The sequence below is a fragment of the Dasypus novemcinctus genome, chromosome 11 (genome assembly GCF_030445035.2).
Source record: "Dasypus novemcinctus isolate mDasNov1 chromosome 11, mDasNov1.1.hap2, whole genome shotgun sequence".
Taxonomy (NCBI): Eukaryota; Metazoa; Chordata; class Mammalia; order Cingulata; family Dasypodidae; genus Dasypus; species Dasypus novemcinctus.
Window position 1 is genome coordinate 120,505,998 of NC_080683.1, and position 26,010 is coordinate 120,532,007.

Below are 26,010 nucleotides of genomic sequence, written 5' to 3' on the forward strand. Positions count from 1 at the left end.
CCTCCCCCAGATGCCTTGATCTCCAATAATGATTGTAACTTTGTGATTCACCTTGGTTTGATACCCACCCCCATCCTGTTCTGCCCCTTAAAGTTTATTAATGAAGGAACCTGTGCCCAGATCCACCCTAATTATTCATTAGCACTTGATGTTATAATATATGAGAACTTTTGCAGACCCAGGAGGCAGTTGTTGGGCCATCTTATTGACTGACCTCCTTTGCTTCTACAAAGAAATAAACTCTTCTCTTTGAAACACTAGTGTCTCAGAAGTTGGTCTTCAAGGCATCAGGAAAAGGAACGCACATTTGCTTGGTATCAATTGTACTATTAACTAAAGTCCATGGTTAAACTTAGGGTTCAATGTTTGTGTCCACCCCTTATTTCTTACAAGTGCCTCCTGCTGACTGAAACAGCCAGAAACCACAATGCAAGGTGAGGCAGGTTAGTACAGGAAACAAGGGAAGGACACTGGTCAGACCAAAGCCGTAACCATCACAACTGAAGCCAGCAAAGAACAAAAAAAGCCTTAACTGTTACAGCCTAAAAGCCTGCCAAGACCCTGGTCACAAGGTTCTGTGTGAAAGTTCCAGGCTCAAAAGAAGCCCCAGGTAAGTCTAAACAGAAAGTTAACAGGAGCAACCTTTGTGGTCCATAGAATATGCCAATGGGAAGGCAGTAAAGCAACCCTCCAGGAGAGCAAAAAGCTGAGATCCTTCCTTAATATGGGGAAGGGGGAGGAGGAAGGGCCAGCCTTAAGAAGGCTATCATCTCCTGCCCTGTACACATCTCTTGCCTGAAGCATGCCTGCAACCATGTCTTAGGCATGTACTTTCCTTTTCTCTCATTTCTCAATATACCCTTTACTTGTCTCATTAACTTGGTACGTCTTTGAATTCTTTCACATGACGTAGCCAAGACCCTAGAATCCAGTTGCCAGCAGCACAAAGTGCTCCTTGATACAGCCTATCAGGTTCAGCTCTGAGAACACAGGCTGGGTGGACATCAGTAAAGAATGCATCTTTAGAACAGAGCACTAATTTATAGCTTTCGTAATATGTCTGTATTAAGTTTATTTGCTAGAATCTGATAACTCCTATCCTCTAATCTCTTTCTAATTTATCCCCTTTTATCCATTATGACCTAAGTCCTGAACAGCAAATTCCTAGGCTTTTTCTGTAACTTTCTTATTTGTCTTCTTGCTTTATTACCTATTTGCACTCCAGTCTATTCTTTACATGGTAGTGAGATAAAAAATCTTAAATAATAACAATAACAGAGCAAACAATTTTTGGAATTTCTCCCCCAAACAAATATATAGAAGTCATTCCAGTTTCAATTTCCACATGTAAAGAACTTGAAAGTAATTACTCCTGTCTTTCCAAGTAGAAAAAGTTGAATACACTGAAAATCAACAAATTTACTCAGTACCATTGGAGAACTAATTTGCAGGGAAAACTGTCACCTCAAAATCTGGACAGATAAATCCAGAGTCACAGACAAAACCTGATTATATGGAATAGAAGCTACTAAAGTCTTGAACTGGCCGGAACTCTTAAATGGTCCTTGAAATGAATTGTAGGAGACTGAGTGAATGGCGTGAGCATCCGGAAGTCCCAGAGGCTGAGGTCTTAGGTTTCCCCCGCACTTTTAAGGGTTTTACCTTTAGGACCAGTAACAGGTTTTCACTGGAAAGACCAAAGAAAGATCCCCTCATTCCTAGCAGGGTAGGAGCAGAGCAATCATGCTGAAATCTCTGAGAGTGTTCTCCATAGCAAAGGACTGCTCTTCAGGGGGAGATCTTACGAAGCCTTATCCCAGCCGGGGGCTAGCAGTGTTCCATTCCATCCCACTCTGGTCCTCCTGTGCCACCTAAAAGACTGAAAAAATGCTCCACCACTGGAAAAACACGTGGGAAGGTGGTATGCCAGACTCAAGTCACTTAAAAGAATGATATTTGATGTGAAGATTTAGAAGTTTTTCTCCTCACACACCACCACCACCACCATGGCCCCGGTGTAAAACTAGTGCCACAAAGAGCTGCAAGCCCAGAGCACCTCTGAGGATGAGCAGGTTGTGAAACCCAAAGTCCAGAGTGGATACAAAAGCAAGGGCACTGTTTGACTTGGATGCTTATGGCTCCAGCAACCATTCAAAACAGCCCGACTCTTGTCAGATTAGCATAAAACCTCCCATTAAAAGCCTATTTAACTCAGCTCTTATTATCTGATGTAACACGTCTGGTTTTCAACACAAACATTGCAAAGCATGGCAGAAGGAAGAAAAACCACAATTTGAAGAGACAACGCTAACCTCAGAACTAGACTCAGACAGGACACAGATGTTGGAATTATTAGACAGGAAATTTAGAGTAACTATGATTAATGTGTTCAGAGTAATGTACGCAGAGAGATGAAAGCTCTAGGAAAGAATCAAAAGGAAACACTAGAAAGCTACAAAAACTCTAATAGAATGGAAGAATGCCTTTGATGGGCTCATCAGCAGAGTCAACATGGATGAGAAAAGCATCAGTGAGCTTGAACATAGGTCAAGAGAAATGCCCGACAGAATTACAAAGGGGAAAAAAAATGAGAAAGACAGAACAAAACAAAACAAAAACAGAACAACCCAGAAATGTGGAGCAATTTTAAAACTTTAACATAAGCCTAATTGAAAAATTGGAAGGAAATGAAAGAGAGAATAAAGTAGAAGGAATATTTGAAGTAATAATGATAGAGAACTTTTCAAAATTAAGGAAGACACTAAACCACAGATTCACAACATTCAGAAAACATAAGTAGTATAAACGCCAAAAAACAAACAACAGAAACCCTATAATCAGGCATATTGGGAGACTGAAAAACCACCTCCCAAAAGATCTCTGTCTACTAATCCCTGGAACCTGTGAATTTTTCCTTATATGGCAATAAAGTCTTGGCAGATGTGGTGAAGTGAAGTTCCTTGAAATTGGAAGATTATCCTGAATTATCCAGATAGGCTGCAAATGCAGCAATATCTAAGCTTAAAAGAAAGAGGCAGAAGGAGATTTAACACAGACAAGAGGGAAGAACGAAAGGAGACCATGGAGGCAAAAATTGGAGTTTTGTGGTCACAAGCCAAGGAATATTGGCAGCCACCAGAAGCTGGATGAGGCAAGGAACAGATTCTCTTCCAGTCTCTGGAGGGAAAAAGCCCCAGCCGACACTCTGATTTCAGACCAGTGCTACTGGCTTTGGACTTTGTACCTCCATTACTGTGAGAAAATAAATTTCTGTTGTTTCATGTTTGTGGCCTTTTGTTACAACAGTAAAAGGAAACTAATACAGCATATCATATTAAGTGACAGAAAACCAAAAATGAAAAGAAAATCACAGAAGAAGAGGTGAAAGTAAAAAGAAACAAAGAATAAGTGCAATGAACAGAAGATAGACACATGATAGACATTAACCCAAATATATCAATAATTACTTACATGTGAATGGTCTAAAGACACCAATTAAAAGATGTCTTAAAACAAGATCCAACTATATATTGTCTGTAAAAAACCTACTTTAATTATGAAGACAGCACAGAAGCAAAGGGATGGAGAAAGGTCTATCATGGCCACATTAGCCAAATGAATATTCAAGTAACTGTATTAATGTCAGACAAAGCAGACAAAGTGGTTCTGATTGTACACAGAAAATTATCAGTTACAAAAAGAGACATTTCATAATGATAATAGAGTCAATTCTCTAAGAAGACGTAACCCTAAACATGTATTCACCTAACAACTGTGCATTAAAATATATAAGGCAAATACTAATAGACAAATCTCCTATGGAAAATATTTCCAAACTCTTACGGAGATACTCAGCTGTCAAGGACAGTCACAACATAACTTTCCATTCCTTAAGTGTGTTGCCAGTAGTGACTTTCTTCTAAAGTGAATAATATATAGAAACATGAAGATAAAGGAGAAATATTACAGTGGAGAAATGTGTAGACAGTCTCCCAACCAGGTCCTCAAGGCTAACAGTGCCAGTGTAACTCATGGTGATGTGCTGCATCCTTGATATGATGTGAAAAAATGGCCCTTTCTTTCTGAGATCTTCCTCCCAAGAAACCTGTAATGCCAGTGTAATCATAGTGAAATAGTAGACAAATCCCAGCTGAGGGACGTTCTACAAAATACCTGAAAAAATTCTTAAAACAGTCAAGGTCATCAAAAGCAAGGGAAGTCTGAGCAGTTGTCACAGCCAGAGAAGCTCAGAAGAGGAGCAATATTGATAACTAAATGCAATATTGTATCCAAGAAGCGATCCTGGGCAGAAAAGGCCATCTGGGGAAAACTAAGGAAAGATGAGTAAAATTTAACAATAATGTATCAATATCACTGTACTACTTTTGGCAAAAATACCACACTAATATAAGGTTTTTAAAGCCATTTGGGTATGAGGTATATGGAAATTCCCTGTACTATCATTGTATTTTCTACAAACTAAAAACATTCTTAGATAAAAAGTTTATTGCAAAGAAGATTTTCTAGTAATAAAAGTATATATATACAGTACATATATATAGTACATATATATATATATATAGTGCCTCGCCCTTGTTTACAAAAATCTGTGTAAAGCTTTTAGTAGCACAGTTGAGACTTCTAAAATAATGTTCTCAGCCCTTTGAAAACTAAGAAATCTTTCCATAAGTATTAAAATATCACGGTGTTCTTGACTATTTAAAATTTTGATTGCTGGCTCCTGATCCCATTGAGATTCAGGGGTCCATATAGCTCGTCAAGCCATCTTTTTACCTTTCTTTCCCATTACTGGTCCCCCTCCCTCTGTGTGCTTTTGGTGCTCATATCCATTTAACACAGAAGATTCTTTAGTACCACCAACTCACATTTTGGAATCCAGTCAACCCCCAAGCTCAATTCATATTTTTTGGAGGTATTGAAGAGTAAATTCTGCTTCCTCTGAAGTGTCATGGACTCTTGTTTGCTGCTCCTTGTTTGCATGGATAAATTCTTTATTCTTCTCTATTCAGTTTTGGTACATTTCTTTGTACCTGGTTACTTTTTCCTTATTCCTAGACTAAATGTTACTATGGAATGTTAAACTTAAGAAAATATTTTCGTCTTCACTAACATTACACCTCTTGGAGCATTTAGCCTACTGTGTTACAAAAATTAGGCACTAAGTATGATATAATTAAAATAATTCAATTCTTAGTGATGCAAAAATGAAGATACATTACTAATACTTTCTTGTAATGTCTGAAAACTACAACATCCATTTACTACTAATATAAACATTTTTAATTACAGTACGTAAAAATAAAGATTATATATATCTACACTTCATGCGTGTTAGTAACAGAAAAGCCTTGACTCCCAGCCTCAACCGGGGATAATGTTTAATATCTATGCCGGGAAAATTACATTTTCTTAGTTTTCAGCTGCTAAGGCAAATATCATACAATGGGTTGACTTAACAACTGGAAGTTATTGTCCCATGGTTTTGAGGCTAGGTGATGTTCAAAATTGAGGAATCAGCATGGCAAATGCTTTCTCCCCGAAAACTGTAGTCCCCTAAGGCTGCTGCTGGCAATCCCTGGTCCTTGGCTTTCCCATCACATAGCAAGGCACATGGTGATGTCCTCGCCTTTCTCTTCCAGCTTGCGATGACTTCCAGCTTCTCCTTCTACCTGGTGGCTTTCCCTATGTCTGAATTTCATTCTGCCAATAGAAGACGCCAGTCTTCCAGATTAAAGCACAATTTGATTCTTCTTGCTATACCTTAACTAAAAATTACGTTTTCAAAGGTCTATTTACAATGGGGTCATACCCACAAGAAAAGACGTTTTTCTGGGATGCAAATTTCAATCTACCTACCACAAAGATGATGTTCATGTTTTTGACCAATTAATAATTTTCAGTTTGAACTCCTAATAAGTAACTATCCTTCTTGCAAAGAAAAGGAAATAAAACTCCTTTCCACTTGCCTCAGCATAATAATGAGGAGAACATATCTCCTTGCAACAAGAGGAGAAAAGTTACAGTATTAGGAGTTATTCTCACAATAAAGAGTAAGGCAGGCGATCAAGCATCTTGAATAGTTTCCAGTATGTTTCAATTCCCCTTAACAAAGAGCTGATAACACATTTCTATTTGAAATTGTATGAAGCCTAAAACTAGAGATTAAGTATTGAAATGAGGACTGTATTTTTAATTTTTACTGAAATTTCTGTATTTCTGTAAAATTGCATAGAAATACACACAAAATACACACATACTCAAATAATCTCTTTTTTTTTTTGCAAGTGAGCTCTACCTCATCACTTCAATTAATCCTACCTCACTCAAAACACTTATTTTCACAACACATATAAAAGCATATATGTATATAGGCAAAGAATTAGTGAGTTTAGTGGTTAATTCTTTTTGCAACAGAATTTAACTGCTGAAGTCAGATTTCACATGTTTTGAACAGCAGGGAACAGACTAAGGAAGAAATTCAACTGTTCTTTACCTTTTGAATGATGAACTTTTAGTTCTCTATCATATCCCTGAAATAAATTGGAATTTTATATTGTAAAGAGTATATTTAGGGAAACGGACTTTGGCCCAGTGGTTAGGGCGTCGGTCTACCACATGGGAGGTCCGCGGTTCAAGCCCCGGGCCTCCTTGACCCGTGTGGAGCTGGCCATGCGCAGTGCTGATGCGCGCAAGGAGTGCCCTGCCACGCAGGGGTGTCCCCCGCGTAGGGGAGCCCCACGCGCAAGGAGTGCACCCGTAAGGAGAGCCGCCCAGCGTGAAAAGAAAGTGCAGCCTGCCCAGGAATGGCGCCGCCCACACTTCCCGTGCCGCTGACGACAACAGAAGCGGACAAAGAAACAAGACGCAGCAAATAGACACAGAGAACAGACAACCAGGGGAGGGGGGGAAATTAAATAAATAAATAAATCTTTAAAAAAAAAAAAAAAGAGTATATTTAGGAGTCTGTAGTGAGTTTGTCAAGAAGAAACAGTGTATGAAAACAGACTGCTTAGGTGCTACCATAAAGGTGGCAATCCTACAATTCCACCAAGTAGCTAATTATATCAAATCTTATTTCAAAGAAATATTTATTGGTTTAAGATTTGCTGTTTTGATGACATCCTAGGAATATAATCCATATTATATTATGAGTGTGACTTCTATATTACACTTGACTGCTGTTTTCTCTTAGAAAAAGAAATACATGTATTTGATAGACATTTCTATTTTAATGGCCACATCAAACTATTTGTTTGATTAGTTGGGACAATAAATTCTCTCAGAAAAGCTTCCATAGGTGATGTTTATAATTAAAATGTAAACAAAGGTGATACAGGGACAGCTTAACTAATTTTAAATGTTACAGGAGGTAAGATGTAAGCATGATAATTTTATAATATGTTAAAAAGAGCAAAGTGCAAAACTTGTAGAGGCACTATAACTAAAACAATGTAAAATATCCCTCTGAAAAAGAGACAACATAAGGATACAGGTTATATGTTAAATGGTTGAAAATATGCTCTCTTGCTCACCCACCTGAATAATTTTCATATGTGTTAAACACACATATATTATTTTTGTAAAAAAATTTTTTCATTAGTTTTAAGTATTTCTAGTGGGGTACAAATACTCATATTTCTGCAAAATGGGCACTTCAATATTTAAAGTAGACAAGTCCTTGCACATTTATGTCCATAAGTAAACAAAAATACAAATATGGTTCTCCATATGTTTCGCTATATTTCCCAGGGATGTTGAACAGGACACAGTTTCTGAAATTCTTTTGCTTTGAAATAATCTACATATTCCCTTAATATCAAGATTTATTATGGGATATTTATTGTTTTGGAGGAAAAACCACTTATTTTACATGATTCCACATACTGAGATCTGAGATAATTTATCATTGTAACAAGTAGAAAAGGATACAGAAATATCTAAAGAATGTCTGTTGCATTTAATAGCAGATATAAAGACACAATTAGGGAAACGGACTTGGCCCAGTGGTTAGGGCATCCGTCTACCACATGGGAGGTCCGCGGTTCAAACCCCAGGCCTCCTTGACCCGTGTGGAGCTGGCCCACACGCAGTGCTGATGCGCGCAAGGAGTGCCCTGCCATGCAGGGGTGTCCCCCGCATAGGGGAGCCCCATGGGCAAGGAGTGCGCCCGTAAGGAGAGCCACCCAGCACAAAAGAAAGTGCAGCCTGCCCAGGAATGGCGCCGCCCACACTTCCCGTGCCGCTGACGACAACAAAAGCGGACAAAGAAACAAGACGCAGCAAATAGACACAGAGAACAGAAAACGGGGGGAGGGGGGAATTAAATAAATAAATAAATAAATAAATCTTTAAAAAAAAAAAAAGACACAATTAACTAGCCAAGTCCTGCCAGAGCCCTAAATATTACCACTGTTATATATTAGCATTAAAAAAATGAAATTCAAATTTAGTTTGATATGGTTATCTTCAAGTTTTACATACACATTTTCTATTTTATCATGCATTATCATTGAAGAAGTACCATATTCAATAGAAAAACCATAAGAATTATGATTGGAAGACATAGTAACACCTTACTAATTACAAAAATTTGTAAAATACTATGTAAATATAGATTTTAGACAAAACAGGTGAAATGTAAGAAATAGTTTAGGAAGTTAAACCATTAGATAAATCATCTAAAGAAAAAACTATTTTACAAATATACAAAGAATGATTGTTTTTTGTAATTCAAATGAAAAATATACACTTATATTTTCAGTGTTTCTGAAACATAGTCTAGACTGAGTAGGGTACTGAAACAGATGATTTAATAATCAAATGAATGCTACTTAGCAATTTGTTGGTAATTGGTTGACGAAGAAGCTGTCAAATTGACTGCCATGATTCTGCCTTGGACAACTGGAAGGAGCTGGTGTTTTCATCTGAAATGGGAAATGCTGAAAGAGGAGGAATGAAGGCAGGGACTGGCTTTCAACAGTGGGAGGTAAAGTGCCTGTGGAGCACCCACTTGAAAATATTGAAAAAGTCCAACAACAAGGAAGTGTAGGGAAGCCCAGAGCTCTGGTAGTGGAATAAGAGGGTATTCCCAACTGGCAAGATCACTTTTTAGGGGAAGCAAGAGACTGCCTTTTGGAATAAGTAGGGAGAGATGAGTTTTGGAAGTAAGAGAAGAACTGGAGCCTTTGAAAGCAAAGACTCTTCAAAAGGTAAGTAAGCAATTTTATCAGGAAAAAAGTGGTTGAAAGAGTTGCGAGGGTATTAGAGGTTGATGATCATGAATTTAGAGTGGCCCATGATTTCTCCAGTTACACTTGTTGCACAGAAAACAACAGGCTTTGGGCTAATAGGTACATAACGGAAAAGGAAATTAAATTAACGAAAAGTCTTAATAATATCATGGATGATCAAATCTCAGTTATATAAAAAGGTAAGTGAGTATATGAGAAAACTATTTACTGTGACCAAATACAGAGTCTCCAGTGGACATATTCTTTTTAAACCTAAGAATGGTTGTGATAAAAGATTTGAATGAATGTTTACGAGAAGGTTGTAGTAAGAGGTTCAGATGCTTGAATTAGTAATTATTGAAATGAACAAGTGGCAATCAGGCCAAATCTTTGGGGAGGGTGGAGTTTTTTGTGCAGAGGAATGTGAAGTTTTGGTCTGATTAAAAGATCAGAACTTGTTAGAACGGTGAATGGTAAAAGTGGACAAGTGGAGTCATGAGAATTTATTTATGACCCAAGAAGCAAATAATAGCCATGTCAGTTGCTTAAGTCTATATATGGCTCAAACTCATTTTTAAATGTAGGCTTGTAAAAACACAATATTTAAAACCTAAAAGGGGGAAGCAGATGTGGCTCCATCAGCTGGGCTCCCGTCTACCATGTGGGAGGCCCTGGGTCCACGTCCCGGGGCCTCCATGTCCAGGCAGGCTCACTCACATGCTGCAGAGAGCCACTGCGGAGTGCCATCTGGCCTGCAAGTACTGCGGAGATACAACTCGGCAAGGTTACACAACAACAAAAAAAAGGGGAGACAAGCAAAAAACACAGAAGAGTGTGCAGCAAATGGACACAGAAAGCAGACAGCATGTAAAAAGCTGCAAGTGGAGAGGGGATAAAAAAAACATAAAAAAATATAAAATGATTAAAACATATCTTGCTGTTCACAATTGAGAATGAGAATGCATATAGTAATTCAAATGACATAAAATAAACTAATGAGGGAGACATAATGATTAACAGAAAATAGCAGAACACCTATTATCACTTCCCAAATGTACTTATATGAAAAAGAATTATGTATACATTTAGAATATTGACAAATTATTGACATAATTTGGAAAGAATAGTGTGCATTAACCTACCAATAACAGAATGCACAAATATGTTAGCTTCAGGAAATTTTTGCAGCATTTCCTCCTTTATAGATTAATGTCTTAGATCCATGTCTGAGTTTAACAGTCTCACAAAAGAAAAAAAAATTAAAGAAAGTCTTTTCAGGCTCATGGTAGATTTTTGGCAAAGGAAGAACAGATTATAGCAATTTTGGCTAAATGAATATGAGTCTAAAAGTTAAAAGAAATAAAATGTGAAGGAAATGAAGCTACATAATTGGGATGAAAAGATGTCATGAATTGTAAATGAGATTTGCTTTGAGGTGCTGACTCACACATGTGATGCTTTCTATGAAAGCTTGGAATAAATAGACCATAATTTTACTTGTGAAGAAGAAAAGTCTTTTTTTCTTCTAATGCCTTTTGGGTTATTATGAAAAGCACGAAATAATTTCTATATATTTCTTTGAATTTTAAGACTTTGATATTAGAACAAAAAAGTTTCAGAAACAAATCGTGCATATTAATTTTTCCATCTTCTCTAGTGAAGGTAAATATTTTAAATTAAAGAGAAAATCAGATATAAAAGAAAGAGAAGTTGATTTATAATATCATATACATACATATATGTGTGTGTATATGTATATACTATATATAGAGAAAGAAAAGCAAGCTCTCATTTCCATCAAATTTGTTTCATTCCAAGCAGCTTTATTTTCTACTCTAGAAAGAGTAGATGAATCAACTTTAATAGATTTCCCAAACACCAAAAGAATCTCTAAACTCAGAAAATGGAGAAATTTTCTTTTACCCTACCGCATTCCAAATCTTCTCATGCTGTATGTACACACACACAGCTCTGCAAGCAGGCATGTATACAGCAGCTGCCCACAGCACATATCCAACTATGTGCCCATAAGAATGCATACAACAGGGAAACGGACTTGGCCCAGTGGTTAGGGCGTCCGTCTACCACATGGGAGTCCGCGGTTCAAACCCCAGGTTTCCTTGACCCGTGTGGAGCTGGCCCATGCGCAGTGCTGATGCGCGGAAGGAGTGCCCTGCCACGCAGGGGTGTCCCCTGCGTAGGGGAGCCCCACGCGCAAGGAGTGCACCCAGTAAAAAAGAAAGTGCAGCTGGCCCAGGAATGGCGCCGCCCACACTTCCCATGCCGCTGACTACAACAGTAGCGGACAAAGAAACAAGATGCAGCGAACAGACAACCGGGGGAGGGGGGTAATTAAATAAATAAATAAAGCTTTAAAAAGAATGCATACAACAGTGTGCCAACAAGCACATAAACAGATGTGTGCCTGTGCCTGGACTCTTCGAGAGAGAGGACCAGAAAAGAAACTGAAAGAGCCATTAGGGCCTCTAATACCCTGAACATAAAATGAGGGCTCAATGTCGACCCTGCCTTAAGTGGAATGTTTTCTCTGATGAAATCCCAGGCTAAAGGGCCCACTGCCTCTTAAAATGTTGGCAGTTGAATACTTATATTGTGAACAAATTCAACACATGCTTTCCTAATGGAATATCAAGTATTGCACACTTTGTGTGCACACGCACCTGTATGTGTGTGTGTGTGGGAGTGTTTATTGTAGGAGGATTGGGCTCTCACTGTCTTCTACTGAGTGGCTATTATAAGGAAATATGCCATATGCAAAGGGGCATTGGAAGTCTCCCAATGAGGAACAAAACACACCATAAACACTGCAGTGTATCTTCCTTGTATTTCCCAAGGAGCTGAAATTTTTGTAAATAGTTTTCAAAAGTTAATGCTTTAGTCTTCCCACAGAAGCTGTGAATAAACAGCAAGAACTGGCAGAAAAGTCTCTCTCAAAGCTGCAAATAACATTTAAAGGTGGGTGCTGAATCAAGAAAAAGGCTACTTAAAAATTGTAGGATCTTGTGTTGTCCTGGCTATCCCATCCGCCCTCACCAGCTTGGTGCAGAGCTGATCCAAACTCCCAGTGGTTCTGGTTCTGGGGGGAACAGAGTAACTCTTGTGCACATTTTAGGAGTAAGGATGTCTGGCCTACATGTCTGGCAGTGGCTTGAGGGAGGCTGCTGTCTTAGAACTTGTCCTGCATATAGAAAAGAACTCATGGAGCTCTCCTACAGAACACTGTGGGAGAGCAGTCAAGTTATGCTCTCTGGCACAAGGGATTTCTGGGTGTAGGGTATAAAGTATAGTATCTGGGATCATGAGGAAATTGTTTCTTAGGAAAGAGGGGGCATTCAGAACTGTATAAATGGGGAAATTCCTTGGGTCATATGTGCAAGCCCAAGACAAGACGCATTTGCAGAAAGGATCAGAGAGGCCCCCTGTGCTTTGGCCTGGAGCTATCCTCTGAACCACTGTATGCATGAGTGCTAAAGGAAAACACTTGCACTGGTCATTTTTTATTTTTTTTATTTTTCCTTCTTCTTTAGTTACTTTTTTTAAAGTCACCTCATGACAATCAAGGAAATCTCTGTCATAACACTAACTAGATGCAAGGAACAGACACCTCTGAGTCTCAGTTCCAGAGATATGACATTAAAATATCAAAATTTACAGGTTTCAACAAAAGATTGCAAAGCATGCAAAGAAATAAGAAGCGATGGTCCAGACAATGGAGGTTTAAAAGCATTAAAAACCATCAGCGAGGGGGATTACATCTGGAATATTCCAGACAAGAATTTTAAAAAATGGACATAATTATACTCTAAGACCTAAAGGAAAACCTGGCTAAAGAATGAAAGGAAATAAGAAAATGATAGATGAAAACAAAAAGAATATCAATAGAGAAACAGATATTAAGAAAAGGAATCAAACAGAGCTAAAAACCATAGAAATAGAAATTTTAAAATTCCTAGAGGGTTTCAACAACCAGTTGGAGATGGTAGAAAAAAGAATCAGTGAACTTAGAGATAAGAAAGTGGATATCCTTCAGTTTGTGGAGCAGAAGGAGAAGGAATGAAGAAAAGCGAACATAGCTTAAGGGACCTGTAGGACAACATCAAGCATACCAATATATGCATTGTGGGAGTCCCAGGAGGATAGAGAGAGAGAAAGGGGAAGAGAGAATATTAAAAATAAAAGGCTGAAAACTTCCCAAGTTTAACAAAAGACTTGAATGCATATATCCAAGACATCCAATGAACTTCAAACATGATAAACAAAAAGAGATCTAACCATGGCATATTATAATCAAATTGCCAAATGACAAAGATAAAGGGAGAATCCTGAAAGCTGCAAGCATAGCATACGAGAAAGCCTTGGTAAGATTAAGTGCTTATATCACACTGGAAACCATGAGACAAGAAAGCTGTAGGATGACATATTTAAAATACTGAAAGAAAAAAAAATTGCCACCAAAAATTCTGTATCCAGCAAAAGTGTCTTTCAAAAGTGAGGGAATGATTGACATATTCAAATTAAAAAACAAAACAAAAAACAAAAAGCTGAAGGAGTTTGGCACCACTAGACCAGCCCTACCAGAAATACTAAGGAGAATTCTGCAGGTTGTAATGAAAGGACAATAGAAAAGAGATTGAAGCCATATAATGAAATAAAGATCTCCTGAGAGGGTAATGAAATGGGTAAATATAAAAAATATATAATGGGTAAATATAAAAAATATGGGTAAATATAAAAATGGGTAAATATAAAAAATATAAAAAGTAGAGTACAGGTCAACAGGAAGACATGGCTGGTGAACTGGGAGTTAATGCTTAAAGAGTATAGGGTTTCTGTTTGGGGGGATGGGAACATTTATGTTAAATGTGTTCCTCAATAAATTAAAAAAAAAACAAGACAGAGCAAATTTGAAACTATGACAATTGAATGTAATACATGATCTTGGATAGGATCTAGCAAGGGAGGAGAAAATGCTCAAGAGGATATTATTGGGACCTATGAAAAATTGGAAAATAAGGTATCCTTGTTTTTAGAAAAAGTACATGGCAGTATTCATTGTTTAAGGAGCATGATGTATTCAGTCTACACTTAAGTGTCCAGAAAAGAGAAAGAGAGAGAGATGGATTGATAGATGGATAGAGTGATGATAGATAGATAGATAGATAGATAGATAGATAGATAGATAGATAGATAGATAATAGAGAGAGAGAATTATATGGCTTATGTGTCATGATATTGAAACTGATGAATCTAGGTATCTGGTGAGGTATATTGGAGTTATTATTATTTTAGTACTTTTGTAACTGTCCTGTAAGTTTGGAGGTATTTCACATAAAAAGTTTAAAAAGTCAACATTTTAAGAAATTTTTTTCCTATTGAGTTGCTGCAATGTTCTCATTCAAATTTGCTTGAATCCTCAGAATCCTTCTTCATTGTATTCATTCTCACTTTAAATATATGAAAATGATAGAAATTTTAGGTTCTTGTTATAATCAAGCATTTCAAATATGAAATTAATAGGTATATTGTTTCTCCATTTGGATCCCTTTATAATATCCCTGCTAAGTGTTTTTCTTGCCTCTGCTTGATTTATCTCCTAATGACTTTCTTGCAACAGCTCTGATATTTAGAAACAAAATAGCACCTTTACCAAAATGTACTTTTTCATAATATTCAGTATTTGGTTCCTTCCCTGTAATCTAGATCCAATCCTCCATAAAACCAGTCTCATCTTCTGTAAGAAATAATGAAGCCACACTAGCAATAATAAAGAAATACTTCTGGCCCTTTAGGTCTTGCACTCTTTCAGAATCCTCAAACTAAATATTTTTGAAGAGCCACCAGGGTACATGTCATGTATTTTCATGTAGATATCTTGAGTCTGGATATTGTTGCTCTTCTTTTGGGTTTGGATTGCTCACTCATCCTGCTCTCCTAGATTTTTTCATCTTCCAATAGTATTTTGCTATATCCATCATTGTTAGCCTATCTGGGAGAATGACTTTCTCCTGAAGCATTCCATACCAGCAACAGAACAAAATTAAAAATATTTCTGTATTCTTTTAAACCATCTCTGCCCTATAAACATATTCATTTGGAGATGTCATTTGGATTTATTTTGACAAGACCTTAACAACCCTTATTGAAGAATGGTTTTAAGAGTTGTAATTATTATAACTCTTTTATAACTTGTTCCCAGGGTTGGCAAGGCTACACTATGTCACCACACATTTCCACCATTCTTCCCAGATAAAAATACCAATATTTGTCTTCCTCAAGCATCCAAAAAATAATGCAGACCAAGTAAAGCAAATTGCTGAGTGTAAATTCAAACCAATCCTGAGTGTATACCAGCTCACATGGACTGAATCCCTGTTAGGTACAACCAAAACTACTCATGCTATAGAATCCTTTCTCTTTTAATGCCTGAGCATGTCTTAGCTTCTTCCATTATTCCTTACCATCATAGTAAGTCTCTTTTGTACATGGTGCTTTTTTAATTTATTTATTCTTTGTTTATTTTGCATGGTTTGGTTTGTTTGACATCACTGTTCAGATATAATCAGCAATGCCCAAAATAAACCAATGAGTTGTTACCTCATTAGAGAACATTATAAAAGCACACGCACAGTGCTGCCTACTGAATAGGAGTGTGGACTATGGTAGCCAACTCTATGGGTTAAATTCTAACTAAAATTTCAGGTTGCAATGATGATTTTGGGAATTTGAAACAAAGGCACTATTTTAGTTTCCTGGGATGCTCAGGGAAATACTATGTGATTGTTTGGTTTAAACAATAGGAATTTATTGGCTCATGGTTTTGAGGCTAGGATAAGTCAAATAAAGACATCATCAAGGGGATGCTCTCTTCCAAAAGACTTGCATTCTGGGGCTGCCTGCCAGTAATCCTTGGTTCCTCTCATGTGGCTAAGAGCATGGCAGCCTCTCCTGGCTCTCACATTTTACTATAAGCAACAAGGAGAAACCACATGCTCTTTCCACATTTAGTGTGGAAATTTCTTCAGATAAATATCGAAGTTCATCACTTTCAAATTCTGCCTTCTATCCAACATTAGAACTCAATTTCAACATTAGAACTCAAATTCACCAAGTTCTCTGCCATGTTAAAACAAGTTTCATGATTCTTCCAGCTTCCAATAAGACATTTGTCATTTTCCTCTAAGTTCTCATTGGAAGTATTTTTAGCAGCCATATTTCTAATGATAGTCTTTTAAAGAATTCTAGCCTTTTTCCATCAAGCACCTCACAATTCTTCCAGTTTCTACCAAGTACTCAATTCCAAAGCCATTTCCACAATCTTGGTATTTGCAATTGCAGAATCCCACTCTCCTGATACCAAAATCTGCTTTATTCAGGGTTCTCCAGGGAACAGAATTTATATAACATAATATATAATATTGCAGAGCCCTCTCCCCCTGGAGTGTTCAAAAGCTCAGCACTTAGGGCAGGATTCTTTCTTCTCTGACTAAAAGTGAGGTGTGCAGATGTGCCCTCCACCCACTCTGATGGGAGAAGTGTGTCTCCCCAGAGGACCAGACATGACGATCTCCTTTCCTTGCTCCTCATCCTCAACCGCCCTCACCAAGCAGCCAAGATTAGCCACCTTCAGGCACCATGGGAAGTATAGGCCACCTCACAGAGGACAAGTCAGCACAAAAGCTCAGGGGCTGAGATACAATCTGCTTAAATAAAGTACAAAAATGTTAAGGAAAAAGTTGAATAACTAACAGCTTCGTTGAGATATAATTACATTTCACATAGTTAGAGTATACAATATGAAATGTTTGACATGCTTATGGACTCAAGCTACCATAACCAAAATTAAGTGATTATAATCACCCCAAAAGTTTTCATAGTGACCTTTAAATTTACTTTGTCTCATGCCTTCATGACCCTCTCCATTCCAGGCATCAACTGACATGCTGTTTGTTGGTAAAGTTAGTTTATACATTCTAACTTTTATGTAAAGATAAAAGATACAATATATTCTCTTTCTCCTCTGGCTTCTTTCACTGAAAATTAATTTAAAATCCATCCCTATTGCTCTCTATATAAATAGTTGATTTGTTTTTAATTGCTGAAAAATATTCAACTATATGAATAGGCTGCAATTTTCTTATCCATTCTCCTGTTGATGAACATTTGGGTAGTTTAAAGATTTTAACACTGTAAGTCTTTGCATGGGAATTTGCATTCTTTTTCCTTGATTAAAAACATATGAATGGAAAGACCTGATCATATTTTACATGTATGTTTAAATTTTTAAGAAATTTCTGCAGTGTTTTCTACACTGGTTGTAACAATTTTTCATTGTCATCAGCAATATATGAGAGTTCCAGTTCCTCTACAGTCCTGCCAACTCCTGATGGGGTCATTCTTTCCCCTTTCTAATGGGTATGTTGTGGTATCTTCTTGTGGTTTTCAGTTACATTTTTCTGATGTTTAATGATGTTAACATATTTTAGTGTAATTATTCACCAAATGTATAACTTATTTGGCAAGTGTCTCTTGAAATATTTCATCCATATTTTAATTGGGTGGTTTTTTTCTGAGATTTGGAAATTCTTTCAAAGAACAGAAGGCTTTTCATTTTGATGTCCAATATATCTGTCTGTTCTTTTATGAATCAGTGTTTATGTGCCATATCAAAAGAATCTTTGCCTATTCCAGGGCAACAGATTTTCTCCTGTTTTCTACCAGAAATTTTATAATTTAAAATGTTACATTTAAATATTCAAAGAAAACCACTCCCAAGTTGTCATATGCCAAGGACAAGGAAAGAAATCTGAAATAGAAAACCAACAAATTATTTACAAGGGAGCCAAAATAAGATAAAGTGCCAATTTCCCATCAGAAACCATGGAGGAAAGACACTGGTGGGATGAAATATATAAAGTGCTGAAAGAAAATAATCGTCAAACAAGAATTTTATATCTGACAATTCTGTCTTTCAAAAATGAAGGAGGATTGACATTCCTGGAAAAACTAAAGCTGAGGGAATTTGTTACTACTAGACCTGTTCCTAAAAGTAATGTTAAAACGAGTTCCCCAGAATAAAGGATAGAACATTAGAGAGTGGATCAAAGCGGCATAAAGAAATAAAGATCTCCAGTAATTATAAATGCCAGTATTATTGTACAGTATATTTTGATATGCAAGTCCAATTTTTACTTTTCACATGTTCTGAAATGCAAATAAATAAAAAGTAATGATGTATCTATGGTTTTGGATATATAAGGTATATTTATATATAGTTTGTAACAAGTGCAACAAAAAGGTGGGTGTATGGAGGATTATAAGAATAGGATTTGTATATGTTGCTAAAGTTAAGTTGATACCAAATCAAACATTATCAATTTCAGATGATAAATGTAAGTCCTTTGGTAACCAAAAACTATCTGAAAAATATACCATAAAGAAATAAAAAAGGTCTCAAAATGGTACACTATAAAACATCAACTAAATAAGACTAAGTACTAATGGAAGAAATGAGGGACAAAAATGGTTTAAGACTCACGAAGGTCAAATAGCAAAAAGTCAGAGGAAAATCCTGCATTATCAGTAGTTACTTTAAATGTGAGTGTAAACTATGCATTCTGGAAGCACCATTTGAGAGAATGGATAAAAAAACATGACCCAATTATTTGCTGTTTACAAGAGACTCAAAGACACAATTAGGTTGAAAATTAAAGCATGGCAAAAGTATACCATGCAAATAGTAACCAAAGAAGAGCTGGGGTAGCTATACTATTATCACATTAAAAGACTTTAAACCAAAAAAGGAACAATGAAGGACACTATATACCAAAAAATTGGTCAATGCAAAAGTAAGACATAGCAATTTTATATGCACCATTACAGCAGACCCTTAAATATCTGAAGGATATAGTGACAGATTTGAAGGAAGAAATAGATGATTCTGCATTAAGAGTAGGAGATTGCAATTCATCACTTTCAGTAATGGATAGAACATTTATACAGGTGATCAGTAAGGAAACAGAAGACTTAAATGATTCTATAAACTAACCAGACCTAATAGGCATAAATAGAACAATTCACCCAACAGCACCAGAATATATATTCTTCTCTATTGCACATGGGTCATTATCTAAGAAAGATCATATGTTAGGTCACAAAACAAGTTTCAATCAATTTTAAAATACTGAAATCATAAAATGCATCTTCTCCCACTACAATTAAATCAAACTAGAAATCAATTAATGGAAGGAGAACTAGAAAATGCACAAATGTGGAAATTAAACAACACATTTCTAGCAACCAGTGGGTCAAAGAATAACCACAAAGGAAATTAGGAAATACCTTCAGTTAAAGAAAATGAATATACAATATATCAAAATTTATGAGATGCAGCAAAGGCTGTGCTGAGAGAAAAACTTATAGATCTAAATGCATACATTAAAAGAGAATATCTCAAATCAGAGACCTAAGCTCACAACTAAAAAAAGCAAGAAAATGAAGGGCAAACAAAATCCAAAGCAAACAACAGGGAAGGAAAGAAAAAACAAAGATTGGAGTGAAGATAAATAAAACAGAGAATCAAAAACAGTAAAATCAATGAAACCAATGTTTGGTGGTTTGAAAAGATCAATAATATTGACAGTGCTTTAGTGAGACTAACAAAGGAAAAAAAAGACTGGGCACAAATAATTAAAATCAGAAATGAAAGGGGGACATGACTACCTACCCACAGGAATAAAAAGAGTTATAAAAGGATACTGTTAATACTCATATGACAACAAATTAAATACTTAGATGAAATGAACAAATTCTGGGAAACACTTCAACTACCTAAACTGACTCAAGAAGAAATAGAAAATCTCAACAGACCAATAACAAAGACATTGAATCAATAATTTAAAAATCCCAATAAAGAAAAGCCAGGAACAGATGAATGGTGAACATTCCAAATTTCATCAACTTCACTGGAGAATTTTACCGTACATTCAAGGAAGAATTAGACCAATCATTCTCAAACTCATACAAAATATTGAAGATGAGGGAATATTTCATATCTACCTCATTCTATGAGACAAGCGCCAATGTAATAATAAAGCCAGGTAAATATACCACAAGAAAAGAAAATTATCTACCAATATCCTTTATTAATATAAATGCAAAAATCCTCAACAATCTAACAGCACATTAAAATAAATATATACCATGGTCAAGTGTGAGTTATCTCAGTATTGCAAAGGTGGTTCATCAAGAAAATCAATTAAGGTAATACCTTACATTAATCCATGGAAGGGGGAAAACACAAAGCCAAAATATGACTATCTATATTCAAGAAGAAAAGGCCCTTCCCAAAATCTAGTATTCCTGCTTGATAAAACACTCTGAAAACTAGGAATAGAAGGAAACTTCCTTAACATAATAAAGAACAAATATTAAAAAAAAAAAAAAACCCTATGACTATCATTATACTTAATGTGGGAAGACCAAAAGCTCTCCATATAAGATTGGTAGGAAGACAATGATGCCCACTGTAACAATTCATCACTGTATTGGGAGTTCTAGCTATAGCAAGAAAAAGAAACAACGATATCCGATTGGACAGGAAGAAGTACAAATTTCTCTATTTATAAATGGCATGATCCTAAATATATAAAAACCAAAAAAATAAAAAATTAAACTACTAAAGGTAAAAAACGAATTCAGCAAAGTGAATTGGGTTTAAGATCGACACATAAAAATCAGTATTGGTTCTGAACACTGGTAATGAACAATCTGAAGTGGAAATCAAGAAAAAATTATATTTAAAGTAGAAACTAAAAGAATAAAATATCTAGCAATAAATTTAAACAAAGAGATAAAACATTTGTACATGGAAAACTATAAAACATTGCTGAAAGAAATCAAAGAAGTCTTCCATAAATTGAAAATCATGGATTTTCAAGATTTTACACAATCTTAATAAAAGTTACAACAGCCTTCTCACCAGAAATGGAAAAGCCAATCTTCAAATTTGTAAAGAAGGGTAAGTGTCCCTGAATAGCCACAACCATCTAGAAAAAGAGGAGTCAACTTGGAGGAGTCACATTTCCTGACTTTAAAACTTTCTACAAAGCTACAATGGTCAAAGGAGCATGTTTGGCCACAAGGACAGACATATAGGCTACTAGAATTGAATTGAGAATTCATAAATAAACCCTCACATGTATGGCCAATTGGTTTTTGACAAGGGTGCCTACTTCACTAAATAGGGGAAGGAGAGTTTTCTCAGCAAATTTTGCTGGGAAAATTGGATAGTCAGATGCAAAAGAATGAATGTGGAACCTACTGTGACTGTTTGAATTTGGTTAATCCCCAAAAAAGATTATTTTTGAACTAATTGATTCCAGTGAGATACTTTGATTGCATTAGATTCATTTAAGGAACATTGATTAGATCACTTGATTAGATCACTTTTGCTTGGACTACATCAGTGAGGTATGACACAGAGTAAGTCTCTGCCTTCTTGCTTGGTTTTATATAAACTGAGAACACACAGAGAGACACATAGAAGAGAGAAGTACAATTTTGAAGCTGCAGTGTGAGAGAAGACTCGAGGCTTGCTAGCAGCTAAAGCTGAAGAATGGGGCCACCAAGAGGCTGGGCCCACAGAGCAGGTAAAGGCAAAAGAGATGAGCTATATGCCTGGTCATCCATGCCTGAGCTCTGGGAGAAGGTGAGCCTTTAGGGGCCTTGGTAGACATCGCCAGCCATCTTGCCTTGCCAAGGGGCAGGACACCAGAAACACCAGTAGTTAACTTTAGTGAGAAATCATCTCTGATGATGTCTTGATTTTGACATGTCACAGCTTCAGAATTGTAAGATTTTCCCCTAAAAATTTCCCATAATAACGGCCAACCAATTTCTGGTACTTTGCATTGGCATCCCTGTAGCAAACTAAGACAGATGTTGGTACCAGGAGAGTGGGTTGCTATTGCTATTAATTGCCAACAATGTTGGAACAGCTTTATAAATTGGTAAGTGGTATTTTTGGAAGATTTATGAAATGCTTGATAGAAAAGGCTTAGATTGCTTTGAAGAGATTTTTGTAAAAATTAGAGCCCCTAAAGTCACTTCTGATGAGGACTTAGACAGAAATGATTGTGACTGGGAGGAAGGTGATCCTTGTTTTAAAGTGTCAGGAAACATGGCAAAATTGACTACTGATATTATATGGAAGGCAGGGTTTGAAAGTGGTAAGCTGGAACATTTAGCTGAAGATATTTCCAAACTAAATGTGGAAAATGTAGCCTGGCTTCTCCGTGGAGTTTAAAGTATAATATGAGAGGGAAAAGATAAGCTGGGATGGTAAGAAGAAATGAAGTTGTGAAATATATGATGACGTGGATGAACCTGGAGGACTGAAGCAAGCCAGACACAAAAGGACAAATACTGCATGATTGTCCTATTATGAACTAAGAGATTATGTGAAATATAAATATATTATATGAAATATGAATTAAGGTAGATTTGCATATATGAGATCATTTTTCTTTGAAGCTGAATAAATGTAAGTTAATACTAGAAAATGTTAATATCAGACAAAAAAATTGTACTAAGTAAAGGAGACTAGGCACAGAGTACTACATATTGTATGATTACACTTAATAAGATATAAATATAAGTCAATTTACGAAGATAAAATGAGATTAGTGGTTATGTAGATCTGAGAAAAGAATGCTAAGGGGTGAGGAATCTTTCTTTTTTGGAGTAATGAAATTGTTTTAAAAAATTTTAGATGATGAATGTACAACATTGTGATTATATTAAAAGCCATTGATTATACACGTTGGATCAAATAGCCAGAAACACCAGCCATGTACAATGGGGGAAGCATACAGAGATTCAGAAGTGAGGAATTTTCTTGTTTGTTTGTTTGTTTGTCTGGTTTTTTTAAATTGTCATTGTTGAAATAATGGGAGTGCTCTGATACTGAGTGAAGTGATGAACGCACAGCTACATGATTATACCAAATAACATTGACTGTTATTGGATGAATTGATGCTTTGTTGATGAGTATCAATGAAACGGATTTTTTTTAAAAAGATAAGCTGAAAACTCAACTGCTGGGTACAAAGAAACCAGAAATTGATGGTTTAAGAACTTTCTAAGATTCCACATAACAAGCCCCCAGAGAATAGTGTCCCATGTCAAGACGTAACTGAACTTGGAAACAGGCAGCCATTTCCTTGAAAGTCAGGACTGGAAATGTAGTTATCTAGAAGGACCTTCTAGAAAGTCTTATTGTCTGATAGGACCCCTGTGAGCCTCATTCAAAACCAGTTCATTATTTGCTAAAAAGAAGCAAACCGTATGCCTGGTTGCTCACAGCTGAGCTCCAGGGGACGGTGAGCCTTCAGGAGAGTGCAGAGACCTTGGCAGAGAGCACCCACCACCGTGCCTGTGCACATGGCGAGACGCCGAATCACGAGTGCTGACTTAGGTGGGGCAGCATCTCTGATGATGCCTTGATTGGACATTTTCACAGCCTTGGAACTGTAAGCTTTTACTCCAGATGAATCTCCTTTTTAATAGTGAACCCATTTCTGGTACTACACACCATACACACACCATACACAAAAATTAACTCAAAATGGATTAAAGACCTAAATTTAAGGACACAAACTATAAAGTTCCTAGAAGAAAACATGGGGGAACATCTTCAGGATCTTGTGCTAAACAATTGTTTCTTTGACTTTATCCCCCTAAACATGAGCAACAAAAGAAAAAAATGGATACAGGAGACGTCATCAAATTTATCTTTTGTACATCAAAGGGCTTCAACTTAAAATATGAGCACAACCAAAGACTGGGAGAAAATATTTGGAAATGACTTATCATGTAAGGTTTTAAAATTCAGAAGATGTAAAGAAATCCTATCCCTCAGGAAAAAAAAACAATTAAAAATGGGCAAAAATGGAAGATATATAAATGGCCAAAAAACACATGAAAAGATGCTTAATGTCATTAGCCGTTTGGGAAATACAAATCTAAACCAAAGTGAGAAATCATTTCACACCCATAAAAAGTATTGCAATTAAAGAAAAAATAGGAAATTACAAGTGTTGGAGATGATGCAGAGAAATAGGAACTCTCACTCATTGCTGTTGGCAATGTAAAATGGTGCAACTATTTTGGAAGATGTTCTGGTGTTTCCACAGATGTTAATGGATGCTTGGGTTATTTCCATCTTTTGGCAACTGTGAATAATGTTGCTACAAACACTGGTGTGTAAATATCTGTTTGAGATCTTGTTTTCAATTCTTTGGGTATATATACTAGTATTGGGATCTGGGTCATATGATAATTCTATACCTAACTTTCTGTGGAACCACCAAATTGAGGTATACACATAAAACTGAATATTATTCAGCCACATAAAAGAATGAAGTCCTGTTACATGTAACAAGATGGACCTTGAAGACATCATTTTGAGTGAAATATTTCAAACAGAAAAGAACAAATATTGTATGATCTCACTTATATTAAATAATTAGAGCATGAAAATTTATAGAGTCAGAAAGTAGAATATAGTTTATCAGGGGCCCAGGGAGGGAGTAGAGTATGGGAAGTTAATGCTTAATTGCTACAGAATTTCTGTTTGGGATGATGGAAAAGTTTGGTAATGGATGGATTTAAAAGTGGATAAAGTGGGAAATTTTAGGTTGTACATATGTTATCAGAATAAAAATTTTAAGAAAATCATAGAGCTGTACAACACTAACAGTAAACCCTAATGTAAACTATGTACTATTGTTAATGGTATAATTATACTAATATCATTTCATGAATTGTATTAATAACAAAAATCTGCCCTAAAGCAAAGTGTTAATATTAGGGAAAACTATGTATGAGTGGTGGTATATAGAAACCCTGTACTTTATGACTTTTCTGTAAAGTTACAACTTCCCTAAAAAATGTCAGACATATGAATGTGCATACTCTTTGATTCTGTATGAATTAGATTAGGTTAGTGAATTGACAAGGACAGTGTACGGTTAAACTGCCTGAGGTAAGGGAATTGCTCTACATATGGATACAAAAATGTGAAATATTGGTATATGCATTTATAAAAACTAATTAACTTGTTTACCAAAATAACAAGAACACAGAGAGCAGGAACCCTATAGCCTTCTCTGCTGGCCTGCAAGAGGTCCAGCCACCAAGCATGTCCGTTCTCGGGCACCCAAGGTTTGTGAATGCTATTGAGTTTTTTGTATAAAAAAATTACCTTTTGGGTCAGCATAATATTTATTTTTGTAACTAGTAATTTTACTATACTTGAATATCATATTAAATCCTATTTTTACTCAAAAAAAATCAATTTGTATACTTAAGTGATTTTCTATGTATAAATGTTAGCATAAAAAGTAAAATTAAATATCTATGTATGTCCTGTTTGATTACTAAAGTTGATTCTCATGGTAGTATGGGTTAGTAATTTTGAAAATACTTTCTGTGTATGTGTATTTGAGGCCTGAGCAAAGGAAGATATGAATATTAGACAATGAGATTCAGATTTCTCACTGTTGCAGAAGAGAATTGCACACGTAAAAAGGTAGAAATGTAGAAATTCCCGCCAGATATGAATTATACTGAAAGGTATCATTAGGATCCCATGGCTTTTAAGATCTATGTGCTGGACTGCCAGAAGCAGGTACTGCAATGGCATTGGAGGTGCAGCCAGCCTGTGTTGGAACTAGCTCAT

At 36.2% G+C, this 26,010-nt stretch overlaps 1 pseudogene; it reads right to left on the minus strand.

Annotated features, from left to right (window-relative positions):
- LOC101441883 (SKA complex subunit 1-like) overlaps nt 1-23,782 on the minus strand; it is a 37,588-nt pseudogene extending 13,806 nt beyond the window's left edge.
- Between the last annotated feature and the right edge of the window lie 2,228 nt (nt 23,783-26,010).